Source organism: Panthera uncia, chromosome C2 (genome assembly GCF_023721935.1).
Source record: "Panthera uncia isolate 11264 chromosome C2, Puncia_PCG_1.0, whole genome shotgun sequence".
Classification (NCBI taxonomy): domain Eukaryota; kingdom Metazoa; phylum Chordata; class Mammalia; order Carnivora; family Felidae; genus Panthera; species Panthera uncia.
Window position 1 is genome coordinate 95,842,831 of NC_064810.1, and position 13,901 is coordinate 95,856,731.

Genomic DNA, 13,901 nt, shown 5'->3' on the forward strand with positions numbered 1-13,901 from the left:
TTTTGTTTATTATTGCTTTACCATATTTTTACTTTAAACTGGTATCATTTTGTTTAGCTTTGTCTTTTTAAAAAACTAAATGGTTTGATTTTGTTTTTCACCCAGCATGGTAATTTCTACCTTTCAACAAAAGTCTAAATCTATTGGTAATTGTAATATATTTGTTTAACATTTTGTCATGCTTATCTTTTTTTTTTTTTTTTTTTTGCATTGATCACATTTCTTTCCTATGTTCTGAAATATATATTTTCTAGGAGTGTGAAGAATAAAACATTTACTGAATCCATGATTTATACAGTAAAGCATTTAATATGCTTTCTTATACAGCTTCCTCTGTGTTTTTGATTTGAGTATTTGATGCAGAATATTATTAACTTTTTTCTACCATAGGCAGAATCTTAGAAAAACTTTAACATCTGGTTTTAAGACAATAGCAGCAACTATATACATGTCATTTATTCCATGATTTCATAGTCCTGGTCTTGAAATCTTGATTCTCATTACGTTGCAAGGAAATATGCACTTTTTTGTTGTTGGAGGTGATGGTGGTGGTGGTATGTATGACTGAGAAGATTGCTGTTTTTTTCTTCCGCACGCTGAATCGTACCTTAGCTGGATAAGCAGTTTTGAGTCATAAACTTATATATAATTCTGTAGAAGTCTATTACCTTCCATTACTAAGTGTTGCAGAAAAGTCTGACGACAAGCTGATTTCCACTCCCTTCATTTTTGTTTGTTGTTCCTTAGGTTCCCTCTCCCCTTCATTTTAAAATAAAAACAAACAACTTGAACAAAGTGTGGCCAGATCTTGGTCTCTGTTCATTAATTTCACCTGGTGTTCTGAGACGAAATTATATAAAATAAGGATATTTCCTTCGATTTCATCTGCTAGTCTGGGTTCCTTACAGTTCAATCTTCTGTAACTCTTCCCTATTTTTTTTTTTCAATTTTATAATATACAGTTCACCTTTGAACAATGCGAGAGTTAGGGGCTCTGACCTTGGTGCAGTTGAAAATCTGTGTATAACTTTTGATTCCTCCAAAACTCACCAATAGTCCACTGTTGACTGAAAGCCTTACTGATAAAGCCTTGCTGCTTTTTTGCAGCACTTCATAATTAATAATAGAAGGTAATAGATTAATGTATACAGAATTAATGACTCAAAACTGCTTATCCAGCTAAGGTACGATTCAGCGTGCAGAAGAAAAAACAGCAATCTTCTCAGTCATACGTACCACCACCACCATCACCTCCAACAACAAAAAAGTGTATATTTCCTTGCAACCTAATGAGAATCAAGATTTCAAGACCAGGACTATGAAATCATGGAATAAATGACATGTATATAGTTGCTGCTATTGTCTTAAAACCAGATGTTAAAATTTTTCTAAGATTCTACCTATGGTAGAAAAATGTTAATAATATTCTGCATCAAATACTCAAATCAAAAACACAGAGGAAAGTAAGGTCAATTAATACATACTGTGTGTGTGTGTGTGTGTGTGTATCATACTATATTCTTTCCATAAAGTAAGCTAGAGAAACTATTAAGAAAATCATAAGGAAAATAGATTTATGGTACTATACCAAAAAATTGCCACATAAGTGGACCTATGCAGTTCAAACCTGTGTTGTTCAAGGCTCAACTGTATTCACTTACACTTTTAAATTTTTTTTTTTTCAACGTTTTTTATTTATTTTTGGGACAGAGAGAGACAGAGCATGAACGGGGGAGGGGCAGAGAGAGAGGGAGACACAGAATCGGAAACAGGCTCCAGGCTCCGAGCCATCAGCCCAGAGCCTGACGCGGAGCTCGAACTCACGGACCGCGAGATCGTGACCTGGCTGAAGTCGGACGCTTAACCGACTGCGCCACCCAGGCGCCCCTCACTTACACTTTTATATGTACACTTTTAAAGTATACAATTTAGTGGTTTTTAATGTACTCATTAAGCTGTACCATCACCACTATTTAATTTTAGAACATTTCATTATCCCAGGAAGAAACCCCATAACCATTAGAAGTCACTCTACATTTCCCATGTCTCTTGGCATTAACCTATTCTCTGTCTTTATCGATTTGCCTATTCTGAATGTTTTATACAAAACATACCTTGTTGTGTCTTGCTTTTTCTGTATAGCCTACTGTTTTTAAGAGACATTCATGTTGTAGCATTTGTTATTCAATCCGTTTTATGGTCAAATAATATTCTACGTATGGCTATACATTTTGTTTATCCATTCATTGAGGGACAGTGGGCTGTTTCTGCTTTTTGACATTTTTTTTCTAAAGTAGGCTCCACACCCAATGTGGGGCTTGAACTCACGACGCTGAGATAAAGAGTCCCCATGCTCTATTAAGCCAGCCAGCTGCCCCTGTTTTCTGACTATTAATAACGCGGCTATGAACATTTGTGTACAAGTTTTTGTGTGGATATTTTTTTTGTTCAATTTTATTAGGCATATGCCTAGAGTAGAATTGCTAGGTCATAGGCTAGCTATATGGTTAACATTTTGAGTACTAGCCAAATTGTTTTCCAACGTGGCTGCACTATTTTATAATGCCAACATTATAAAGGTTCAATTTTCTCCACATCCTAATACTTGTTATTGTCTTTTTTATTTTAGCTGTCTAATGGATGTGAAGTAATATCTCATTGTGGTTTTGATTTGCCTTTTTTCTAGTGACCACTATTCTGTATCTTCCTGTGCTTATTAGGCATTTGTGTATCTTGTTTGGAGAAAGAAATTTCTACTCAATTCCTTTGCTTATTTTAATTGGGTTGTCTTTTATTTTTGAATTATAAAAAAGCGCTTTATGCCCTTTGGCTAGAAGTCTCTTCCCAAGTATTTGATTTGCAAATATTTAATCCCCTTCTATGATTTGTGTTCTCATTTTCTTGACTGTGTCCTTTGAAACACAAGTTTTAAATTTGATGAAGTCTATATTTTCTTTTGTCACTTGTACTTTTGGTGTCATATCTAAGAAAACTAATACAAGGTGGTGACAGTTTACTTCTATATTTTCTTGTAAGCATTTTATAATTTTAGCTCATTTGTTTAGGTCTGTGATCCATTTTGTGTCACATATTTTGTATATGGTGTGAGGTAGGGTCCAATTTCATTCTTTTGCATATGGATGTCCACTTGTTTCAGTACCATTTGTTGAAGACTGTCCTTTCTCTTGTCAAAAATCAATCGGCCATATATGTAAGGTTTGTTTCTGAACTCTCAGTGCTACTCCACTAATAAATGTATGTTTAGGTACACTGCATTTTCACATTAAGTTTTAAGATCACCTTGTCAATTTTTCCAAGAAAGATCTATTTTGATGCACTGGATTGGCAGATAAATTTAGGAAATAAGCACCATCTTAACAATGAATGTTTCAATCCATAAACATGAGATATCTTTCAATTTATTTAGGTCTTCTTTACTCTCTTTTAGTGATATTTTGTACATCATTTTATGTTCTTGGTGTACAAGTCTTGTACTTCCTAAGTATTAAATTTTTTTGATGCTATTTTAATTGTATTATTTTTCTTAATTTTGTTTTTGGATGTTCATTGCTAGTATACAAACATACAATTTATCTTGGTCTTATATCATGCAACCTTGCTGAACTTATTTTTTAGTTCTAATAGTTTTGTGTGTGTGTGTGTGTGTGTGTGTGTGTATTTCTTAGGGTTGTCTATATACAAGATCATTTCATCTGTGAATAGATAGATTGACTTCTTCCTTTCCAATCTGGGTTTTTTTTTATTTTTATTTCTCTTTCTTGCCTAACTACCCTGGCTAGAACCTCTACACAATGTTGAATAGAAGGTGAGGGCAAACATCCTTATTATTCCTGATCTTGAAGTAATATTGAGTCTTTTACCATTAAGAATGATGTCAGCTGTTGGGTTTTTGTATGTCTCTTATCAGGTTAGGAGATTCTTTTCTTTTCTTTTTTTACATTTATTTATTTTTGAGAAACAGAGAGAGACAGAGCACAAGTGGGGGAGGGGCAGAGAAAGGAGACACAGAACCTGAAGCAGGCTCCAGGCTCCAAGCCCTCAGCACAGAGCCTGACGCGGGGCTCAAACTCAAACCGTGAGATCATGACTTCAGCCAAAGTCAGACACCTAACCAACTGAGCCACCCAGGCACCCCAGGAGATTCTTTTCTATTCCTCATTTGTTGAATGTTTTCAACATGAAAATGTGTTGGATTTTGTGAAATGTTTTTCTGTGTCTATTGGGATGATCATGTGCCTTTTATTCTATTGATATGGTGTATTATACTGGTTGATTTTCATGTTAAACTAACCTAGAATGAATCCCTAGAATAAATCCCACTTGATCATGGTGTATAATTTTTATTTGTTGCCAGATTTGATTTGCTAGTATTTTGTTGGGGGGATTTCTGAGTATATATTCACCTTCTCTATTCTTCTGCTTTGATAGTTTGTCTTTTGGTAGCAATTTGCCCATTTCATCTAATTGTGCCATATAATTGTTCATAGTATTCCTTAATAATCTTTTATTTCTATAAGATTGGTAGTGATGCCTCTTCTGTAGTATATTCCCTTTTAAATCTCATTTTCTTCTAAATTTCAATTAAGTATCTTAATTTCTTTCTTAATTGACTGGCATGGCTTCCTACAATATCCAATATGCTGTTCAGTCTTAATTGTATTTTAAAGTCTGGGCTATACTTTTCCGTATATTGAGGTTGTTTCAGTTCTATTATCAATCTTATTATCCCTATACAATATTTTGTGCCACACTTGAAAATTTGGTTACAATTAGATGACATCCTTCCCAGTTTCCTGAACATTTATTTTAGCATTAAGGAGTACTTAGAGTTGAAAGTTCCTATTTGAATTACAAGTTATTGTTCACTTAAAATAATAAATCATAATATAAATCTAACATTTAATAAAATAACATTTATGAGCATGGCAGGTATTCTGCAAGGCACTTTGTGTGAAATCTCATTATAGCAACATAAACAGCACTTGAGTCAAGTTACAGATTACAAAACCAAATTTGAACTCAGTTTTGACTGCAGAGTCCACATTCTTTTTTTTTTTTTTTTTTTTAATTTTAGAAAGAGAGAGCAGGGGAGAAGGGCAGAGGGAGAGAGAGAATCTTAAGCAGGCTTTACCCTTAGTGTGGAGCCAGATGTGTGGCTCGATCCCACAATCCTGGGATCATGACCTGAGCTGAAATCAGGAGTCAGACACTCAGACTAAGCTACCCGGGTGCCCCTGCAGAACCCACATTCTTAACCAGTGGTTGACAGACTTTTTTTCTTTTTTTTCTTTTTTTTTTTTAAAGGGCCTGATATGATATAGTTTAGGCTTTGGGCCATATGGTCTTTATCACAATGACTCAACTCTGCTGGTGTAGCAAGAAAGCAATCTTCGTAATATGTAAATGATGGGCACAGCTGTGTTTCATTTACCAAAATTTCATTTACCAAAAAGGTAGTGTGCCTATAGGCCGTAGTGTGCCACTCTGTGCTCTTAACCAACACACCACACTACCCTACGTCTTTCTCAAAGCCTTCCTTGACCGCCACATTAGCTCAATTTCCTCTTCTTCTGGAATTCTACCATAGTAGCTGTTGTAGTATCAGTCCTAAGTCACATATCTTTGTTTTTATGTAAATATGTCTCACATGTCTTTTTTTGTTAACTTTATTGACAAAAGATCATGCCAAGGAAAAAGTGACTTTATACATTTTGTTGTATCTCTGTGAGGCACCAACCCCATGCTACAGATTGTGAAAGTAGCTTAGAAATTTAAATATGACTGTATCTGAAGAGATTTTTTTTTTTTAATGTTTATTTATTTATTTTGAGAGAAAGAGTGAGCATGAGTGGTGGGGAAGGGCAGAGAGAAAGGGAGAGAGAATCCCAAACTGGTTCCGCCTCAGAGCAGAGCCTGATGTGCAGGGCTCAATCCCATGAACCGAACCGTGAGATCATGACCTGAGCCAAAATCAAGAATAAGATGCTTAACCGACACAGCCACCAGGTGCCCCTATGTGGAGAATTTTGACACAATACAGCCACTCACCTGAAATCAAATGACAGAAATGTAAAAATTGAAAAATAAAGATATTGATAGAGAAATTCAGACAACTGCTATATAAGACTCTACAGTCAACATCTTTCCTTATGAGTTTTTTTAATGTAGAAAAACTATATAGTTATTTCCATTTTCTCAGTTTCAGTTCTTTCCTCAGACTTTCCTAACCTCAAGGAATCACAGTTTATGAAAACCATAAATCAAAGATTTGTCACTGTAAGAATTAGTCAAAATTTAGATAATAATTACTGTATGGATGTTGATGATATGTTTCACATTTTAGCAATGAGTAATAACATCATTTCCAGGATTAAAATCTTTTTTTTTTTTTTTAATGTTTATTTTTTTGAGAAAGAGAGAGAGAGAGTGCGCAAGCCCAGGAGGGGCAGAGAGAGAGGGAGACACAGAATCTGAAACAGGCTGCAGGCTCTGAGCTGTCAGCACAGAGCCTGATGCGGGGCTCGAACTCGGGAACGGCAAGATCATGACCTAGGCCATAGTTGAACGCTTAACCAACTGAGCCACCCAGACGCCTCCAGGATTAAAATCTTTTAGAGTGAGTTCCTCTCTATGAAACTGGCTTATTTTACTTTTTCAGGCAGCTAAACAAATCTTAAAAAAGAATCTAATATTTAATTGTTCTTTCATTTGTATTATATCTATATTCTCAAATACAGTCTATATGGAGCTTCATTGTTACCTTGAAATTTAAAGTAGATTTATAAGAGAATCATCCTTTCAGGTGTTATTACATCTGTGATAAAAAGTATAGGACAAGTATTAAATGTTGTATGGGCCAGATGACCTTTTAACCAGAGATACCATCAGTCTGTGAGGAATGCCTTGGCCCAGAGACTTGAAGTTTGGTAGCTACAGAAATGAAAACGTGGTATAAGATGGTTAGCTTTTTCTAACCCGGGTGAAACAACAAACAGTCGGCCAAGTTAGAATGAGAAGAAATACAATTTAAAGTTAACATGGTCTTAATTATGAGACTACAGCTGAAACTATTGACTCATTACCCCCAAATTATTCTCAAGCTACTGTTTCCCTGCTTTATCCACCGCAAAGGCCAAAAGTCCTTGATACCTAAGCTTCTCTTAAAGCTAGAGGCATCCAGGGGCGCCGGTTGGCTCGGTTGGTTAAGCATCCGACTTCGGCTCAGGTCATGATTTCACGGTCCGTGAGATGGAGCCCCGCGTCGGGCTCTGTGCTGACAGCTCAGAGCCTGGAGCCTGCTTCGGATTCTGTGTCTCCCTCTCTCTGCCCCTCCCCTGTTCATGGTCTGTCTCTCTCTGTCTCAAAAATAAATAAATAAACTTTAAAAAAAAAAAAGCTAGAGGCATCCACATGCCATATGCCAGTAGGTCCACGTTGGACATTTGCAGGAACAGGTTGTTGGGAAAGCTTTTATTTCCTGACTAAAAGAGAAACACTCAGTAGGTACAGCCATTCCTTATTCTTCCTGCCTTGAAGTAGAAGATGATATCTGGATCAGGAGGAACACCCTACGTGCAGCAAGTACGAGAAAAAGCATGAGCACAAAACTTTGACGACACTGAGTTTCTAAACAAAAAAGTGAACAACTACTTCTAGACCTCTTGTTCTAGAATAATAAATCCCTATTGTTTTATATTAATTGTACATAAAACTTGAAGCTGAAAGCATTTCTAGTTGATACGTACTGTAAAACTTTTTTAAATTGTCAATTACTTTTGGGCCATATGACTAAGAATTTGCTTTTTAATAATCTTGAAAATAAGATTTCTTTCTCCTTCAAAATACTTAACTTTATATTAGTAATTATTAACTAAATCTGTTCTTATAATTAAAAAACAAATAATTATGATTAGGCGTTTATAATTTTGGATTATTGGCATTTTATTATTTAATGTTTATTTTTGAGACAGAGAGAGAGACAGAGCATGAGTGGGGGAGGGGCAGAGAGACAGGGAGACACAGAATCCAAAGCAGGCTCCAAGGCTCTGAGCTGTCAGCACAGAGCCCTATGTGGGGCTTGAACCCACAAACACGAGATCATGACTTGAGCTGAAGTCGGATGCTTAACCAACTGAGCCACCCAGGCTCTCCAGCATTTTATTTTTAATACAATTTGTAAAAAGTTCCCTGACTTAGCAAAAACAAAAATTATACCATTGTTATGTGACTGTCAGGATACTGGTATTATTAAAATTTTATCCAGTATTAGATGTCAAGTGACTTATAAAATACAGTTTAACTTAGTTTGACCATAGAACAAGTGATTTGATATCTGTAAGCAATTTAAGATGCTTTGTATACAGGTTTAACTGGAAGGCTGACTGTATCTTAAAAAACATTGATTTCTTCAATGATTTTTGATGGCTTTTTGAAGTACCCAACAATTAAAATTATACATTATAATAAAGTGTTTACAGCACACTATTAAAAGATGGAAAAAGTAAAGTTAACTAACACTTCAAGTTACATAGGGTTAAAGACCTCAAATAAAACTAGTTAGTTTTCTTTTTTTTTCAATATATGAATTTATTGTCAAATTGGTTTCCATACTAGTTAGTTTTTCAAAGCAAATTTAAGTTATCAAGAAAATGACAGAAGCAATCCAATGTGGGTAACATATCAAAAGTATTCCAGTGAACTGTTGTGGGCCCACTCAAAAGAAGCCAAGACGGTGGGAAGGAAATGGACTCCAAGTTGTTAGGTACTCACTGAATTACTAGATTGTGCCATAGAAATCACTTTGTGACCCTTCAGTTACTGTTATTGAGAACTCTGGTATGAGATTTATCGGGGAAAAACAGTACACTTAGGAAAATGAGATTATTAAATCAAAGTAAATTCTAACTGCCTTCCTTCCCACACTAAATTAGAAGCTGGGAGGAGCTCAGAAGGCTCCTTTCCTAGGGTGAACCAGAAGGGGGTCTTGAAGCAGTGGCTGGAGTTGGAGTACCATGCACATTTCAGTAGCTATGATGTACAGAAGGCTAGCACAGAGCCCTGTGAATGCCAAATTCAACCCTTCCCCTTGCTGGCTCAAAATGACAAATATCTATATAATTTAGGTTTAATAAGCCTGAATAAGGCCTCCCAATGCAACCATTTCACTAAAAATTGAACATTCAAGACCAGTTAAATTTGTTACGACAAAGCTTCATGTAACATTTATCTGTTTTTCTCTAAGTCTCTGTTTTTATGTATCAAGAAGAAAAGCCATAGACCGTGTGTATATGAATGTGTGGGGAATGTTACTTAAAAGTACATCTTTAAGTCAGCAAAATTTTAGAGGCAAAGAGAGACAATGCCAAAAGGCATCCAATTAATAAATTTATATCTGAAGTACACGCCTATGCAATGTTGCAATTAATAGCAACATTTGCTCTGTTCATTCACAATGTCACAATAGACATCAGTATTTATATTTAACTCTATATAAGCAACGGTTGTGGGCAAAGGGCTGCATTTGGTGCTAAAAGAGAGGTCCAAGAAACAATCCCCTTTTTAGTTGTATTTGTTTGTGAAAAATGTAAAATTATGTTTCTCTATAGGTAATCAAACATTTAAATAAATTGTTACCAAGGATAGACTTTATATAAGGCTCTTAAATAGAAAGGTAAATGAAACAGTTCTGAAGTTACTCAGCATCTGGTGAGGAAGACAGTTACAAACTCAGCTAATTCTACACAAGGCACAATGCTAAGCATGAAGAGTCATGCCAAAGGAACATGAAGAAGGAAGGTTAATCAATCATGAGTTCTAAGCAATTTGTATCTATTTGCATGCTAGCAAAGCTATGTTAAAAAGCAAAGAAAAGGCAGGTAAATATGTTATATTAAATTTACTACTAAAGAACTACTGACAACTAACTCAAATTCTCCAGGTTTTGGAGTAATAGAAGAAAAATCACATTTGAATTCTTCATTCTTACACTAATCAGATTAATCTGTTTCTGGAAGCTTAAATGCAAAAGACAATAAATGCCCAATTCCACATGTACTTAAATACAGTCTGACTTCCTTTCTTCTTGCTTTTTTTTTTTTTTTTTTTTAACAAATGACTATAAAAATGGAAGAATAAATTCAGGTTTTATGGAATGAAATGTGTGTTTCATGGGTAAGCTTCAGCAAAGGTATTTTACTTAGGTCAAATTGTGTTGATCCATAGACTGACCTGGCTGGAAATGCAAACTTGGTTGTCACCAGTGGGAGAGCCCTTTCCCCTCATACACATTCCCTATCTCTGGGATGAATTTAGAAATGGTACCACACAAAGTTGTAGATCAGTCTTTGCAACCCACACTGTCTGAATGAAATTGGGCTCAATGGACACTTCTGCAAAGGCCAACCAGCACAAAGGCATTCTCAGAAAGGCTAATGTATAGTAACTATTCTGCGAGGTCAACTTAACCCTTGTCTATCAAAACGCAAAATGTCTCAATGTGTACATTAAAAAGTCTTAGCCAGTAGTTCTAATTCAGTAAGCGATTATAGGGCCACTACTTTATGCTGAGCATGACACAAGATGCTCAGAATGAGCAGGAGATAGAAAAGAAGTATGTGGTCTCTAGAAGCTAATAACCTACTTGGTTCAAACACACTTACCAAAATTTAAGGACTAAATTTTGAAGACGTTAGATTGAAAACAAAACAAAAACAAATTGTTACCATTGTATAATTAATCCTGATCCCCCAAAGCAGTAATTAACCTTTGAAGTTTGATGGAAGAAGGGGGAGGGGGATGCTCTTGCTCATCTTTAGTATCTGGTTCAAGTATCTCTGTTACTAAGGGGGAAAACACCTTTTGGGTTCTTACTTCTTTTTAATATTATGTCCAAATAATTCAGTCACTTCGAAGTGAATATATACACAGTGGATCTTTTTTTGCTCTGCGTTAATAACCCACGATCACTCAATATCTAATGAATTATTGCCAGTCTGACTCCAGTTTAAAATGCAATATAGGAAACAAGGCTCCGTATCTCAGGGGTTAGAGCACTGGTCTTGTAAAATGCAATATAGGAAAGTATTGTCTCCCACAATGGGTATAGGCTTCCAGCAATGATTGGGGGGAGAAAAGGCCATGAAATCACTTCTAGGCATTTAACAATACAGATCAAATCTCTTTTCTCTCTTGCTAAGGGCAGTTTCTCAAGCTGTTTATCAAACAGCATTTTTCATATCTACCTCCTTCTATAAATCAGCCTCCCAACACACCAAAACCATTTGATCTTGAACCTTTAAGTCTCGCTCTTTTGTGCTGCATGCATCAGTGAATCCTCCTGTTAGAGAAATCTATGCTACTCAATTATTTTCACTCAATAAACTTACAGTCAGAATCCTGTATTTAAAAAAAGTTCAAAATATATTGCAATTCGAAATTAACCAAGTCTTTTGGCTAAAAAAAATAGTGATTTCCAGAGCACTATCCATTCCAGAGAGACATTCTGCACTGTTGGTTTTTCTTTCTCATCATATGCTCACTAATAGCCATATACAAATAGTAAAAATCAAGAGCAGAACAAATAATATGCTTTTTACCTAGGTAGTACTTTACATAAAATTATAAACTGTGACATGAACAATCATCTCAACACCAGTAACATACAGTCAAGAAGACTTCATAGTATATGAGATTTAACGTGAACACCAATTTAAAATCTCTTGACACAAGTTCAAGGTAACAAATACCTAAGTACTATATATTGCTAAAGATTTCTCCCTTATAAAAACATGGTCTTACTCCCAAATGATACAGGAACCCAATCTCTTTCACTGACATAATAAAAAGGATCCAAATCTTGGAAGCAGGAGAAAAATCCAGTACTTTAATACTACAAACTCAGTCATTCCTAATGAGACTCTATCCTTTATGATACCTCACAGCAGAAGACCTAGAAATAGTTGGGATTCAGAGTACATCTGAATTCCAACTGTTTTGATTTTTTTTTCTATCCCATTTACTTGATTATTAACTGATTCCCAACCAAACTCTTTCAAAAGATCTTTTAATATAGGCTTTGAAAGAACTTCATTGCCAATTACTATTAATTGTTATTATTACATGGAGTAAATAAATCAGTGACAGCGGGTGTTCAGTTTCACAGAATCAATTGGTAGCAGAGACTAAGAAAGATTCTAAGACTAATTCAGAACAATCCACAGAATGACAAATAACAAGGGTAAAAACAATCTTTTCAAAGCCTCACTATATTCTAGTACTCATTTTTTTCTCCTAAAATCAGTTACATAGTGTCTTTTCAGCTACGTGGATTAATAAACTCGCCTGTGATATATAGCAAAGATAAACTCAGATCCTTACCACGACTGCTAAGTTCAGTGGCTACTGTTGCTTTTTCTTTTTTCTAAGCTCTTTGCTGCTTCTAATACCTGATTTGCTTGGGGACAATCTAAAAGCGGCTGTTTTTCTAAGATCTGTCCGTGTATATATTTCTCTGGCGTATAAGAATGTGGCAGGGGGTGCTGGAGGGGAGGAGTAAATATACTGATAAGTCATTTAGGCTTATCAGTAGTAGCACTCAGTAGGATAGAACTTTAATCTATAAAGAGAATTCCTTCTGGCCATTTTTTTTTTTTTTTTTGAAAAAGGAACTGTGTGTGCTTTACAAAAATAAAATCCTGAAATACTAAGTAAATGAGGAAAGCATGAAAACCAGAAAACAGAAGATAATTACCCCACTGTATTGGCCCTAGTTAAAAAAAAAAAAAAAATCCAAATTATTCACCCTGACCCTGGAATACACAACTGTCACAATGAAAGCATTTCAAAGGAAAACGTGCTGCAATATGCTACTATGATTAAAAGCCGTGTAATCTGGAGAACCTTGGAAACAAAAAGAAAATGACTAGGAAAATAGCTATTTACATACTTTCTAAAAAGAAAGCCTGCAATTTTATCATAGTTGCACAAAGGTAGGTATGACTTTCACCTTTACCTAGTATTAAAACATATTTTCATCCACAGGTATTTAATAACATTCAGAGAAATTGTACATGGTTTAATACCAAGAATAAACTATTTTTTTATGATACTATTACATGTGCTTTAAGCCTGAACCCATCACGACACACACTAAGGGTAACCATTTAGCACATACCCCCTTAACAGAAAAGATCCTCGCACAGCTTTTCTTGTACTTTAGTTTTTTTTTTTTCAAATGCATAAATATTACCAGACCCAAATGAGAGAATAAGAAGCAGCAACGAAATACACCATATGTTCCCACTGTAGGCTGAGTCCTGGTCTTTGTTCCAATATTCTAGAGCCACTGGAAGGAAAGCTAAGTATCCATCCATTAAAACATTTTTACATTATCGCTGGCAAAGTTATACTTCTGATAGGTTTAGTCATCTTGATTATTCTGCCTGCATTTGCTTGCTTAATACAGATCTCTCAATTTTAGGAACCTGCAGTAAACCACCCTGGAAAACAGGTCGGTGGTAGGACAATCTGATAAAACGTAAGGGGTAGACACTGAAGAAGAATGCAAAGTTATTTTCCTAGTGAAAGAGTTCTGAAGTAATTCTATATCAATGACATTTTTTTTTTTTAACCAGCTACGCACCTACCCAGATACCATCAACCTCATCTTCAATTATCCGGGTTTCCCTAAATCCTAAGATCTCCCAAAACAGTTTTAATGGTGTAACTCACGCCAAAAACACTTAACCACGCCCTTTATACCCACAATCTAGCCACCTTTTGCTTTTTCCCCCCTTCAAAGTCCAAAATGTACGTATTTCATCTAAAAGGGTTCGCACCCGTTCCCTAACCCGAGTCAGAGACTCTACCTGTGCCTTGACAGA

General features: G+C 35.5%; 1 protein-coding gene across 1 annotated transcript in view; it reads right to left on the minus strand.

Annotated features, from left to right (window-relative positions):
- Positions 1-13,901, minus strand: part of SERPINI1 (serpin family I member 1) — a 72,398-nt gene that overhangs the window by 57,734 nt on the left and 763 nt on the right. The window lies entirely within an intron of this gene.